We start from the raw sequence: 15,620 nt of genomic DNA, 5'->3' as shown, positions 1-15,620 counted from the left end.
ATGCATTTTCCCATTTTTTTTATAGAGCCACGGCATGTAAAAAGATTTATTATCATGGTTTTCTGTGAGTGACATAGAGAGTGATTATAAATACAGCTTCTAGAGAGCCTAATGTTGAAAAAGCAGATTTTTTTTTTGCTACATTGTCTTCAGCATATCCTTCCCAACCCAACCCCCAGTTCTGTCCAGATAATTAAATAATCTGGTCTTAATTTAGTGACGAGTTGATTGTGTTGTTTGATATTTCAAAAAGATAAAAGTTAGCAAGTGCCCCTTGACATGGTTTTTGGCATTTCTTAATATCAAGCAGTGGTTTAAGTTCTTTGTTGCAGCAGAAAATAATGTCACAGAATTAACTTACCGTAATGATAGCATGGGCTCTACTGTAGGGTAAGGAAGTTCCATTTTCTATAAGAAAAAATCAGTTGTGCTGCTGATAGTAAATTTGAACAGGCGTGGAATTACTAAAACCAGGAGTGCTGATGGAAATAATTTCGTATGGAACTCGATCTGTGATCTCTGGATTGATAGGTTATGTCTATGCAGTTTGAAACAGTGCTGCTTTGGAGATCGGCTTTGTTTTAAAATTATTTGAGGATCCTGAATTCAGACTTGACCAGCATAGATCACCATGACTGAAGGCTGTCAGATGTATGATGCACGGTGAAATCTGATTATTTCTGGGTGTCTTGTCTAGTTTTTGAGCTATTTAAAAACATGAGCTTCTGTATAATTCATGAAACATTTTTGGTCTCTGAGTCAGTTAAGTGCACTCTCTCTTCTTCAGCAAACACAAATATGTCTCATTATCTTGTCTGTTTGATTTTTCTCCTGTTTTTAAAATTTTTTTCTTTATGCATTTTCAAAAATGAATATTGAAACTTTATGAAATAAAATAGACCCTAGATTTAATTTGTTTTATTATTCTACATTTTATGTGAGGAATTAATTGCTGAACTGTTGGTGGTTTTTGCAATATTTGTGAGTGGGTGATTACAGGTACACATGTGTTTCTTCAAAATTGCCTTAGCAGTGCTCAACTAGAGGGCACTAGTGAACATTTCCGTTTAGATTCTTTAAACTAGGCCACATACTGTTGACACATATGCACAGGAGAGAAACGTGAACGCTTTGCGAAATCTTAGTACTAAAAATAATTTTCACTTGTATTTATAGCAGTGTTATCATACTTGAGGAAAGTGATGTAGAACCTACCAGTATAGGAAGAAAAATGTCATCTGGTTCCTGTTGCTGGAAAAGTACCCTCTAGAATAAAGCCCTTATATTTGTCAAAAGTTATGGCAATGTTGCTAATAGGTGTTTGCCAATTTTGTGGGCGGGATAGTTAATATCAATAAGCACTGAGATAAATTCTATCACAGAGAAATATTCTGTAGCTAGTAATTAACTGGGTAACAATGCAAATCTGTCCATTATTGGGAAAAGAACGGTAATTAAGACTAACAATAACAAGTAGGGTATGCAAGTTCGGAGGCAGAATTTTGGGTTCTGTCATTGAGAGTTGCCTTTATCGTTCATTGTGTCAGCACATTTGTTTAAAGGAGCCCGGGAAGTGAACAGTTTTATATATTCAAATATTAAAATGTGCAAAAATCCAGCATTTTCTAATATGAAAACTATGTGAAAGGCCTTTCTATGCAGGGTAACTGTGCATATGTTTGAGTGGGAGGAAAAAGAGAACAGATGACTTGAAACTATTAAAATTGTTACACATGTAAAAAGTTAGTTTCCTCATAAAATAAAAAAAAAAAAACCCAGGATTTTAGTCTTAGTTACCATCTTACTTGTCACTCGATTAAAATATTTGTACATAACATTTCATTGACTCATTTATTCATTCACTTACTTGGCAAACAGTAATAATGCCTACTATGTGTAAGATACCATAGTAGGTGTATCTGATGGATGTGATAATTATGTCTAAATGATCAAACCAATGTAGGAAAAAATATAATTGCAAATACGGTATGCAGAATGTCAGTTTCATTGGTGAAACTTACAATTAAGCTCAGCTCTCCTTAAAAGCATGTTTTAAAAGGATATAGATGCAGAACTGCAATTTATGTTATTTTCCTAACATTTATTTGGAAAGCAATGGATGTTATTTTTCTTTGGGCCAATTAAGTATTCATGTTTGAGGAGCTTGCTTTAAAAAAGAGGGATTGTTATATGAGGGAGAACATGAATAAAAGAGAAGATTACGTGGCATTTTATAAGATAGTTGGCGGTCCCTTTTAATGCTTATAAAATTGTGTTAAAATTTACTAAACAGCTTGTTATTGCAGGCGCTTATTTAAACCAGCTATTTGTGGTTATGTCTGTTGAGGAAGCTTAAAACTTCAACTCTCTCCAGCCGTTAAACTGCAGCACGTTGACTTCAGGTCTCTTGTAAGAAAGTCTAAATGTAGGCTGTTGAATAATCCCTTTGAGGGCCCTGTAACTATTTTTATGCCTGGATATGCGTCATCAGTGGGTATTTTCTCTGGTGACTTGCTTACATCAGGTCTCCTACCATACATTCTATCAGTGAGTGACTTATGATTGATGGGAACCACGGCTGTTGTTTAGCTTTATCTGTGACCTCAGCGAACGGACAACAGGAATTTCCAGGCTGTTAAATTCTCTGAATGCTTGAAGACAGGGGCTCACGGTGTTGATCCAGGCAGGTAGCAGAGTGCTATTATTCACCAGCGGGTGATGGGAGGAGGGACAAGAGAAGAAAGGGGAGGGAGAAAGAGGGAAGGGAGGGGGAATTCCTTTTGTGAGTAGCGGCAATTCTGGCTCAGCTGGTTCCTTAGCCCTGCGAGGCTGTGTGTGGGGAAAGGTGCATTTCCGGAACCTGAGAAAGCGGACAGTCAGAACCTTGCCATGGAGGCACCCAGGGACTCGGTGGGGTTGGCCGGGGAAGGCGCTGAGTTCTCTTTAATGACCTGGGCTTTTGTTTTTCAAATCAGCTCGCCAGATTTTATCCACGAGAGCCCTGGAGTGTTAGGATCCTGTTTAGAAATAGGGGCTTTGAATTGAGAGGTGTGCCAGCATTCCTAGTGATCCGTGGGAATCTGTGTTGTCTTTCATCTGGATCTGTTTGGAGGTGATTCTCTGAAAGTTAGCCTGCACCTCACATCGATGGGCTTTGGGGAGTAGAGCCGGGCACTGGTGGACGCGTGTGGAAAGGAATGATAACTGCATTCACAAACATGTTTTCTCATTTTCTTCTTTCTCCCCATGTCTTTCTTACACCTGTGCGAATGAGGCTCCTGAACTATCTCACCAGCCTGTCAGCAGCTACGTTGGCTTCCCAATGTGCGAACCAATCTCCTAAACTTTTTTCCTAGTCCTGTCTTCCTTCCCATCTCCTCCTTTACTGCCTCTTTCTCTTTTCATCTCCTCTCTCTCTCTCTCTCTTTCCCTGGTGTTGCTTTGTTGGCAAAAACAGTTCTTGACCTCTCGCTGAGTTAAAGAAGAGCAGATTGTATGCAGATGGCCCGAGGTACACATGTGAATCAAACCACTCTGCTTTGCCCGGGTTTTCAGGCTATCTTTTCAGCAATGATTTTGTCTTTTAAATGACAATTAGACAAAATTAAAACATTCCTTTTAGTGTGAAGCAATTACAGCATTTAAGCATTTAGGCAAAATTGGTTTTATGATCTTTTAAAAAGACTTTCTTTATGGAAAAATAACATTGATTGATTTGGCTTTAGCAAGTCTTATTCCTTTATTTTTTTCCCCCAGAATGAAGGCATAGCCCCTTGATGTAACAGATTACCAAGGCTACTTGTCACTGTAACTAATTTCTTAATGGCTTTCCTCCAAGGAACCAAATTCAGAGATATATCCCAGAGCCTAGGACCCTGAAACAGGTGCTATGTGGGGCAAATAAGCCCTAGTGGAGAGATTTTTGTTTCTTTTTTGCCTCTTACAATTCCATTGGGTGGGCATGGGCACACATAATTACTTTTATAGCCTCATTCCAATTAGCTGTACTAATGGTAAAAATCTCTCCAACTATCCAGTCAGATTCTTTTAATTTTCAACAGTTAAAATTCAGATGATTGGAGAAAGAAAAATGAGTGCCACTATCAACCTCACCTACAAAAACTTTCCTTTCAAAAACTTGCTTTTTGAATAAGGAGTATGACTCACGACAAGCAATTTATAATTTGAAATTTGCAAAAGATTAAAATTCAGTTTCATGGGTTTTGAGTCTTTAGTTGTTGAATGAATTAAGCCTTCATAATGCATCTAATTAGAAAGAAGTCATTAAAATTTTGGTGAGATCCATTGTTTATGTTTATTTCAGCCTACTGTCCCCCAGGAGCCATTGGTCACTTGCTTTATTTTCATAAGAATGACATTATATGAAAAAGATACATTTGGGGGTTAGTTCAGATGCTAACATTCCTTTTTGCATATGTTGTAGGGGATGTTATTAGAAGCTCTAAAATTCTTCACCTTCTCTTTAAAATGTATGTATGCTTTTATGTGGAGGAGTGTGAGGGCAGAACCAAACATGGAGGAGGGCTATGTATTCTTCATTAAAAATATATTTCACAAAAGATTATAGTTTGTGTGGGAGGGAAATCGCTGCTTGTCTGTTGATTGCATTGTGCTTATTCCGTATAAGAACTATTTGAGTTTAGTCAGGATAACCTCATTTGGATAATCTGATGACTGCTTCTGCAGGGAGAAGAGAATATAATTTCAAGGCTGCATACTGATGGGCAATGGTAATTATTCTCTTTTTGGCAGAGCTTAGCATGGAATCTGCTTTGGTATTTTTATAACTACATATGCAAATCTTTTCTTCCAAACCTTTTTTTTTTTTTCTCTTCCCATGTGCAGAGCTTTTTGTAATCTTCAAGACTGTGAAATCCCAAAGGTGTAATATCTAATGATACCAGTGAATGATGATGTGTAAACCTAAGTTAGAGAAAATCTTGGCTTGAAGTCTTTTTGTTAAAGATCCTTTACTGCAAATGAATTCCACTGTATACTTGGTTTCTATGGAGACACTTTTATTACTTATGGATAATCAGATTGCTCGAATGTAGATGAGTGATTGGTGTATCGACTTTGGTCAGTGCAGCTGATAGTTTCCTGGTTAATATGTTATCCTTTAACTAAGGTTCCTATTATGTGGTAGGGCTTACAAGGGTGATGCAGACACCAAGCCTACCTAAAACACTGAGGTGATATGACAATTTTACCTTCTTATAGGTATGTTGCTCTAGTATTAAATAAGGAAAAAAGAAACCTTCAAAATCACCGACAATTAGGATAATACCTGAGTGATAGTGTCAGAACAATTGAATGACCCACTTATAAGGCTCATTCTGGGAGGGTGTAAAAATATTTCATTTGGTAAATGATTCTTCCACTTCTTACTAGGTAACTGGTACATTAATAGCATTGAAGGATTCCTTAGTTTTACGAATTCTTCTTAGTGATTATTCAAGTTTTAAAAAGTTTTATATCTTACTGTCATCATTTACAGATGAAGATTAAGAGGCCTCATAAACCAATGAGCTTTATACTCAAAACACATGGTCTTCACAGTGGCTAAAGGACAAGCCCTCTCATTGGAGATGATCTGTTGGGGCTTAGGAGCTAGAAGGCTCTAACCTCCTATGTGTGATGTCAGGAGAGAGCTTGGTGATGTTGGGCACAGTCCTTCTGCAGCCCCGATAATGGAAACCAAACTGCTAATTAGTTAGGGCGATGTTTGCAGCTTTACATGTGTTGTCTTAATCTTCCCGTGACGGAGGTTGGCAGCGTCCCTCAGTGACTGATGCATGGATCCACTGTGAGGTACTCAGATTTCTACAACAAGATGTCCTCATTTGAGTCAGCAGGGTAGAAGTCCCTGGTGAGTGGTGACAAAGGGAAGGGTTTTCATAGAATAGGAGCCTGGAAGTTCAGGAATAGATGAAAAGCACTGTGTAGACAACAGTGGATGGAGATAGATGTATTTGTAGTGGAAATATTTTATATTCTACTCTTTTCACTTAGTCTGGAAGAAGATATATTTTCTATAAAAGAAAACTTTGTGTGGGTCTAATGATCCTGAAAGCAGGAGCTTAGAGGCCATTTTATTTTAAATGCAAGCAGTGGATCTCAGGTCCAAGAATTTTCATCAAAGGCATTCTTCTAACTTACTAAAGTTACATGATGCTATCTGATTGCCTCAAAACTGAAGGATGGATAGGAATATCTTCTAAGCACATGTGGGGGGGGATTCTTGCCATATGTCAGGCAGGTTACTCTATCTTCACTCATCTTCTCAAATTCACTTGCTGCAGAATTTTATTTTAAAGATTTCCCTTTTTCCAAACCTGTAGATTTTTTACTGGACATTGAAACATTCTTAACATGGAGATTTATAGATATTTAAATAACTAATTGCCCACAAATACCTCATTTTCTGTAAAATCACAACCTGACTTCTGTGTGAAGTAGGTAAGGTCATATTGAAAATGGTTTTCTTCTGTTATTTAGGTTAGTTTTATATGAGTTGAGAGGTATTCATAAGACCACACAGCATAGTCCAATAAATGATTTATCTTCCTCCTGAGGGAATAACTTCAAGAAAAGCCAGGAATATATATTACCAAGCATGAAAAAGGATCTTTGCCTTTTTCACTGTAAAGAATAAGGTAAAAATCTCTGTCCTCAAGAAACTTGAGTCTAGTATGGGGAGAAGACTGCATATGTCCCATGCTTGATCCAAACCGAGCATTAGAGGCCTCAAGGATGACTGAGATTTGAGCCCCAGTGGCCAAGGAATGAGGGTCCCAAGAACAGAGAAAAGAAAGGAAAAACCACTGGGGCAAAGACAAATTTGATTTTATGTAACTGCTCTGTCCAGAAAAGGCCATGAGGAACCTGTGGTTATAATTGTGGCTTTGAGTTGTGCCTGGGCTGTGATGGGTGGGAGGAATCAAAATACAGAGCCCAGCGAGAGGCTGAACTTTGTCTGGACACTTGGTCAGAGTGAAAGCCATGTAGGCTAAAGGGACAGATCTGGGACTAGGGTCTCAGTGGAATGGGTCAGTTTTCCCCATTTGTAATGAAGTGCTGAAGCAAACCTTTCTCTTTTAGGTGAAAGGCTGTCTTAGAGGAAGGGCACTAAATGACGTTAAAGGTGTAAAGCCCTCAGGCCTCAGAGAACCTGAACTTTTAAAGGCAAGTAATGATTCCTGAGAAAAGAGGCTTCTTTGTCATTAATGTAGGACACATTGGTGACTGTGTCTGGTGGCAAAGGCTTGCCTGTCAATCCTACTTGAGGCTCAGTTGTCCCCACTGGGAGGGTCAAATTCCTCTCTGACCTTCGTTCCTTCTCACTGGAGTCTTTTTTTTTTTGTGAAGCTTCACCCTCCTGGAGCAGGATTCAAGTTGTGGGACTCTTAGCAAGAGTGTTGAGTTTGGGTCCTAGTGAGAATAATCAAAATATGTCAATATTCTCCTGTGTTTGTTGATGGCAATTAGTCTCCATTGGAAAGTGAACAAAAGGGGAATATAAAGGAGCTGAGTTTAGAACCCTGGGAAATACTTTGATTTTGGGGATAGGAAGAAAAATAGAACCTGATAAAGAGGAGCAGCAAGGGGGTAGGTGGAAGCCAAGAAAAGCCAAGTAATAGGAGAGATGGATTATAGGATTTCCAAATATCATCAGTGTCACTCATACTGTATACATTGAGGATGTTCTAGATGCCAGGCCATGGGCTAGCTTCTGTGGATACAGTAGTGAACCAGACATCATCCTCATCCTGAAAGAATTCATTGGAAGTTGGAGATCACAACCCAGGTGGCACTATTCAGTGGTTTTTGCTGGTATTGCCATGTAACTCAGGGAAACAGTGAAAGCAGCCTGTGGGGTAAGCCCCATTTGGAGGGGGGTGGGGCATGAGAAGGTGGAGTGCTATAAGGCAAGACTGTAGAAGGCTGGTGAGGGTGTTGCTGAAATGTCTGACTGTGGTCCATGGTTGCCAAAACAGGGGAAGTCAGATGGCCTGGTAAGGGATCTGAGATTAAGGGACCAGTAGTCCACATGAGGGCAAAGAGCCTCCTCAGCAGCTGTGAGGAAGTGAAAAACATTTTGAGAAGGGAGTCTGGCATTAGCAAGTAGAGGTCTGAGTTTGAGATAGAGGAGAAAGAGAAGGTCCAGGAGAGTCATGGAATTAAATTTAGGATGTTAGTGGAGGGCTGCAGGATTGGTTCTAATGGTAGCTCCTGTAACATTCATCTGTAATATATTATTATCCCTTATGCTTAACATCACCCAAAAAAGATCCCCTACCTGTGTTTCAAACACCACTACCCTAGAAAAGTTCTGCTATGTCACACCTAGTCTACTACAACTTATTAGATGGTGTTCCTGACTCGAGTTTCTCTACCAATGGTCAGTTCCTTATTCCACTGCAAGGCTCATCTTCCTAAAATACCATTTTTAATGACTTACTGTGAAGATCTAAAACCTTCCCTGGCTACCCATTGCCTACAATTTAAAGGATGTGCTCCTGCCTAAAATGAGAAATCTCCATTTTCACAAGACTTCATAATTTACCAAGAGCTTCTAAATACATAGTCTCACTGAATTCTTACAAAATCCATATGGCAGACTGGACAGATGTTGCTGTCTTCCTAAGTGTATAAGTCACACAACAGAGGATCAGACAGACTAAATAACGGGCCCAGGGCCCCACAGTTTATGAATAGCAAAGCCAGGAATAGAAGTCAGGTCTTCTGAGTTCAAATTTAAGGTACTTTGTACCACACCATGGTCTCCCCTTGCCTGTGGAACCCCATTTTCTTTCTCACCCTCTAGTTTCTGTAATTAGGATGATGAGGCAATGTGCCTCTGGTTCTAGCATTGCAGAGAGGACTCTTGGTGTCCCTCTAGGCACTGGCCTGTCACTGCTCAAAAGGTGTGATCTGGAGCTGTCAACTGGGACACATTTGCTGACTGATTTTCCCTTCGATAAGGAAAAGTCTGTCTCTTGCCAGGACATCTGGGGAGACACAGACAACACTCTGTCCTTCTCTGATGTCATTCTCAGTGCCCGCTTATCTCATAAGGAACTTGGAGAGGGTTGCCACTGATTTTGCATTGGATTATGGGATGGCTTTTGACCACTGCCAGGACCATCTCTTCCTCCTTCAACTGTTCTCTCCAAGAAGGTGTACCTCTGAAGCATGCTTTGTATTTTTACCCAGAGCACTTAATGGTCTGAAAACTTGTTTAAAAATGCATTATCTTGTTGTATCAATTAATGTATAGATTTGTTACTATTTAGAAATGAATAGTTCTGGAAAATATTATGTATAGAAGGATGTGGAGATGTGTTTTGAACTACATATTAAAATCTGGAACATTTGCTAGCAATGCAATGATTAATGAGTCTGTGGTAACGTGATTTTAGGGTACACTCTGTTTTCGTTCTCTCATTGTACTGAAGCCCGGTATGATTGGGGTTTGACAGAGTTTTGGGAGACAATTTACTGCATCAGAAGTTTAAATGACATAAAAAAAATATGCCTGACAGTTGTCTAGAATATCAAGAATTGCCTCCACTCCTATAAAGATCGACGAAGGAAATAAGTGTATGCAGCTTAGTTAAATAATATATTCCAAGAGTGCTGACATTGCCCTTTGCACACAACAGAAAATCCCAGCATCAGTTTGTGACCCTGCATGCTTTAAGTTGGACTTCCATGATTCAGGGCTGCAGCTTTCTCACGAGAAAAGCTAAGAAAGAATAGTTACCAAAAAAAAAAAAAAAAAGTGTTTTACAATCCTCATTGTTTTCTACCCCCCTGTAATGGTGTATTCCTCCTAGAGACAATCACATAATTCCTCAGGAGGCTGAGATACATCTTCATTTTTCTAGTGCCTTTCATGTTGGAATTAAAAGATCAGTAAAAGTGTGGGGGAGTATGAAGGACCTAAGTGCCAAACTCTGGGTTTTTTTTCCTCTTTACTTCCTTTAATTGGACCAAAGGTATAATGATATACAATATATTGGAATGAGATACAATTTGGACTTTGGTAGTACAGCATTTTAGGGAGGCAACAAGATGTATAAATTCTAAATAACATTAAATAGAAATGTTTCCTTTTTTAAAAAAGATTTTATTTATTTATTTGAGACAGAGAGAATGAGATAGAGAGAGCATGAGAGGGAGGAGGGTCAGAGGGAGAAGCAGACTCCCCGCTGAGCAGGGAGCCCAATGCGGGACTCGATCCCGGGACTCCAGGATCATGACCTGAGCCGAAGGCAGTTGCTTAACCGACTGAGCCACGAAGGCGCCCAAATAGAAATGTTTCTGAAATGGGATTTTAATTATGAACTATTAATGTTGTATAATATTTACCTTCTAGGTAATTATTTTTTTTTATTTATTAGGGTACTCATTGGAAATAGTGATTTATATTTTTCACTGGGCCTAGTTACAGTTAGCTGGCTAGCTAATAAAAATTAAATAATTAAAGGGACATTCCTGATTAAAAATAATTAGGCATATATGGATGTTATGAGCTTGTTAGTATACGTGTTGGATTGTACAATAAGGTGAATGATGGTTAGGAAGGCTAGCTTATATTCTATTCAAAGTATTAGCAATAATAAAAGTAGCCCACTCGAGAATATATGATAAAGAGAAGAACAAAAATATAGGAAGTTGATATTTTTGTAGATATCTTTACTCCATCTTTTAAAATGCAGGTCAATGTGATGTATCCTGTGATGACATTTTTCAAAACTACTTACCCATTTTGTATTTCGCCCCATTGTTCTCGCCCACCTTGTTGAATGACTTTTGCTGTCAGTGGTACACAGTTGAAAGGCATTATAACTTGCTCTGGTGCTAGGTGCTCTTTAGAGCTGCCCCTGGAGCCCACGCATCCCCATTCGTGGCCCCACAAATGTAGGCTCTCATCACTCTGGGGCTGTAGACCACGGAATCTGTTCACCAACACTCCTCAAATTCACATAATCTACTACCGTCTCAAGTTCCTCAGCTCCCGTACATCTTGCCAAAGCTGATGGTCATTCTGTGTCTTCATATTTTCAACTCTTCATAGCATTTGGAATAGTTGACCATCATGCCTTGCTTAATAAAATACTTGGTTCTCCCAGCTTCCATGCACCATCCTTGTGAGGTTTTTCTCCCAGCGCCTCTTCTCAGTCTCCTTTGCTGGCCTTCCCCTAAGTGTTGAAGTCCCCTGGGGCTCTGTTCTCAATCCCTTTATCTTCTTTATTTAAATGCTCTTTCTAGCAGATAGCACTAATCACATAGTTTCAAATGCCATGAATATGCTGATAATTTCAAAGTTTTATAGCCACGAATGGATCTTCTCCTGAGTTCCCAACTTAAATACTTCCCCTTTGGCTGTCCCACGGGTATATCAAAGTTATGATATTCAGGGTCCTTCTGGCCACACATTGGCCTGCAAAAGCTCTTCACTACCCTCCCTGACACTCCACAGAGTAGCCGATTAAGTATAAATTATATAATGCATTCCCTTGCTCAGAATTTTCTAATAAATTTTTATTGCCCTTAGAATAAAACCTAAGCTATTCAGGCCTGCAGCATGTCCTTCTCCACACAATCCATTCCCTAATAGGCTCCAACCATGTTGGCCTTCACGCTGTTCTTGAAATTTGCTAAGTAGTTCCTGTCTTGGTCTTTGCTCTTACTGTTTTTCCTGTTTAGAATGCTCTTTACCCACATCTTCTCAGGTATGGCTCCTTGTTCAAGTCTCAGCTCAAATGTCACTTCTTTGAACAGGCCATCTGTGAATCAGGTTTGAGCAGTTTCTTCCCTCTATCTCCAGTTCACCTTTTATCACGTTTTCTTCCTAGGACTTAACCTGAAATGATCAATTTAATTGTTTATGTGGGGTTTTTTTTTTTTTTTTGTCTGTCTCCACCCCACCCCCCACCCCGTCTGCCCGCATGGACTTGCTGAGGTCGATGACATTTTGTCACTCACCCTTGCAACTCAGTGCTTAGTAGAGTAAATAGCACTTCAAAGTATTTGTTGATATATTCATCACCTTGAGCCTGGTTTCCTTATCTGTAAAACAAAGGTGTTAGGACAGGTGACCTCTGAACCTGTCCCACCTAGACAGTTTTAATTTTTATCACATCTCTAGCCCTCTGATCAGTCCGGTAGACCTCCTAATTGTCATGTAAATGGGCTGTGTTTTTTCAGGTTTTCAGGCCTTTGTTTATTCTATTCTCTCCCCTAGTGTCCTTCCTTCTCTTCCATGCTAGCCAAATTCCTTAAGGATTTTCCTTCTTCTCCTTTTGTCTATACCCCTCAGAGGGGAATGTAATCATTTTATGTATACATGTCTTGCCTGTACTAAATGGTTAGCTAAATCTTGCATACCGATGGCAGCTATTATGGTGCAAGCATACAGGGCATACTCAGTATATCCCTTATAACTCAATAATAAGGGTATGATGTCTTTCAAAAACATTGCTTTCAGAACACTGAAATTTGTTCAGACTGTTTTACTAATTCACGTGGGACAAAACAGATTTTTATTTTTTTTATTTTTTATTTTTTTTAAAGATTTATTTACTTATTTGAGAGAGCGAGAATGAGAGAGAGAGAGAGTACATGAGAGGGGGGAGGGTTAGAGGGAGAAGCAGGCTCCTCGCCGAGCAGGGAGCCCGATGCGGGACTCGATCCAGGGACTCCAGGATCATGACCTGAGCCGAAGTCAGTCGCTCAACCAACTGAGCCACCCAGGCGCCCCAAAATAGACTTTTAAAAAGCAAATAGGTATATCTTTATTAAGCCCAAACTGGAGAAAAAAATTGGAAAAAATAAAAAAAGAAATTTAGACTTAGGACGACATGGTTTTTTGCAAATATTTGTAAGCGGTCTTACCATAACAACTTTTTATAAAAATATATTCATAGATAGAACTGAGCAGAGAAATACATGGACATTGTTTTTCTAATTAATTTGGGTTAGAGCTTGAGTTGGGGTTTTAACTTGGTTTGGTTTGTTCAGGTATTTGGAATTTAGAGAAGCTCTATGAAAATATCCCACCTACACATTTTGGATATCCTCTTCCTGCTTGTCTTTAGAACAGCTTGGTTCTTTTAATAGCAATGGCTGAGTGGAGGGGAACCATTTGTAGTGGGTAAATTTAAGTACAGTATGTCCTCCTGTTCCAAGCAAAAGTCATGCTAACTGCTTAGCAATATATATATATATTGCTGTTGGTCAGATCCCTGAAAACACAGTGTTTTAGAAGGACATTACTCATTCCTCACACAATTAGAAGAATTACTGGTCAACTTCAAAAAATTTCAGGAGCCGGGGAACACCTCATCTATTCTTGATTTATTATCATCCTTTCAGAAGCCATTCTTAAAATGTCCATGGGCTAGCTCGGAAGAGCTAGTGTTGAGGACAATCACAGCTTTGTTTCTTCACTTAGTGTGTGATCCTAATGCTATATGATTATGCTTAATTCAGTATACACAAATGGTTAATTCCTCTTAATCCAGAGTACCTGGGACATGTGTGCTCAAAATGAAGAATAACCCTAGATTCCATTCATGGATTAATTGTTTTCAAAGAATTCAGTCAAATACACTTACAATATTTTTTTTATGTTTAGTAACATTAAAGGCACGTAGTGGTTCCTGGTAATCATTGTGCACATCAATTATTTGTGACTAGTATTGTCATTCTAAATAATGCCAGTGATTGGATTCTCAGTCTATCCCAGAATTTGCTGTTTTGCATAAACAGCTTTATTCAAGAAGGCATCCATTTCTTTTGCAAAAGTAAAGATGAGAAAAAAGTCTGCTTCTATAAATATCTTGTTTGGGGTAACACCCCCCCTCCCCGCTTCCCTCTAGTGAGTAGATGTGAAGGATTTCCCAAAAGGTTGGTGTAGTTTTGCATGGGAGAGCTGGGAGAGCATGTGTTGGGTATACTGCTGAGGACTGGAGGCAGGTGAATCTTGATTCTGTGTTTCTATTCAGCAGCCTCATGCCATTGTCTGAGCTGCATGGTGTCTGGAAAGAAGCTGTGTAATGCTTTTTAAGATTGGCATTGCAAATCCTTTCTGTTATGGGAACATTGCCCATATGGGTGATGGAAAAGCTGTGTCTTATGGCTGCTGGTGTGACCTTGTTAGATCCTGTGGAGAATTAATATCTACAGAGGTTGGGATAATACATTGAAAAAATATCAAATGGGAAATTTATGAACTGTAAGAAACCCAGTATTGCATGAAATCTTACTTTAACTCTCAAAATTGGCCATAAAAGGGCTAACTTAGTTGCAGGAAAGGGGTAAATACTTAGTTCAAACCTCCCTGTTTCGATAAATCACAGTACCTCCTTAGTTTTGGTTAGGCAGGGTGACTTGGACTTTTTCCTTTCATTTTCGAGTAAAGATGTGAATGCTGTTTAAAGGTGTTTCACTGAGGAGTACCTTGATTTTCACCAATCATGTATTGAAAAGAAAAAAGATGTCATCAATTTATATTTTAAAATAAAGTGAGTTTGAAAGGTTTTATGAAATCACTGTCCATTTTGGGCAGGTTTTGCCAGTAGCTGCCTGCCCCTAGGCTTTGTTCTTGGTTAGTCATCACTGTTGAGGAAAGATTGCTGCTTTTTGGAAATGGTCCCAAAGACTCATTGTTCCAGACATCGGACATCCTTATGTTATTCAGGTCCTACAGTCCTTGGTCTAAAACAGATTAATTACTAATCTCTCAGTGAATCATTAACCATTTGACTTGTTCCCAAGTTATATACTCACTGGGTTAGAAATGATTTCCCAAACTACTGAAGAGAGGGGAAGGTTATTCCTGGTTTCACAATGTCCCCATTGTTACCAACCTGTGTGTATGTGTGCGAGACATCAGCTGATACCTACGCACTGGTCCAGCTACTCAGTCAAACCACTTCCTGGGGTTTTCTCGGGTAATGGCAGTGATTTAGAAGATACCACAGTAGTTTTAAAGGACTGCTCCTCCCTGCGCGTTACCCCGGGGCCTGAATGACAGCTGTCAAATTCAAAAGGAGCATTTTTGTTGCAGTGCCCTGAACATCTGCAGCTTACTTTTGCTGAAAGTTGCATTTCAGCCGGGTTTAGGGTTGCTTGTCTGTGTGCTTTCAACAGCACATATTTTAAGACCACTGATTGCATAGTAATGGGCTACCAGCTTAATTTCCATTAATTTGCCAATCAGTGCCTTGGTTGAGTTCCCACCATGTGCAAAGTCCTGTGTTAGGCTTGGGGCAGACAGGCAAAGGTAAGTCATTTGTGGCTGCTTTTAAGAGGTAGGAGTGACTGCAGAGATGAGAGCTCAACATGAAGGGGGGTCGAATGAGGTGTTAATGCAAATGTACGCAATTGTACTTTTAGAAATACGTGTTTCTGTGATTTTAGCTTCTGAATCTATGCACATAGTGTGTTCCCTAAGGTTAAATTTGTATTTTTAGGATTTGATTTATCCTATAAAAAAGCACATAGAACTATTTTTATAAAACTTTTTTGCTTTGTTTTGCTTTATTATCTTTCTTAGAAGAAATAAGAATTTCAGAATTATTTTGGGA

At 39.2% G+C, this 15,620-nt stretch overlaps 1 protein-coding gene across 5 annotated transcripts in view; it reads left to right on the top strand.

The window, feature by feature from the left end:
- The window catches only part of HIVEP2 (HIVEP zinc finger 2), a 200,281-nt gene that overhangs the window by 66,275 nt on the left and 118,386 nt on the right, over positions 1-15,620 (top strand). Inside the window, exon 1 of one of the 5 annotated variants that reach the window (XM_064598174.1) lies at positions 1,849-2,683. The exons of the other annotated variants lie outside the window; for them this stretch is intronic. The gene's annotated coding sequence lies outside the window, so the exon portion shown is untranslated. Of the gene's footprint in view, positions 1-1,848; positions 2,684-15,620 lie in introns of those variants that run through there. 5 annotated transcript variants of the gene reach the window in all.

Source organism: Mirounga angustirostris, unplaced genomic scaffold, assembly GCF_029215605.1.
Source record: "Mirounga angustirostris isolate CCGP_5_RB_7025 unplaced genomic scaffold, mMirAng1.0.hap1 SCAF_8, whole genome shotgun sequence".
Classification (NCBI taxonomy): Eukaryota; Metazoa; Chordata; class Mammalia; order Carnivora; family Phocidae; genus Mirounga; species Mirounga angustirostris.
Note: the sequence above shows the minus strand (reverse complement) of the source record. Positions and strands in the feature narration are given on the sequence as shown.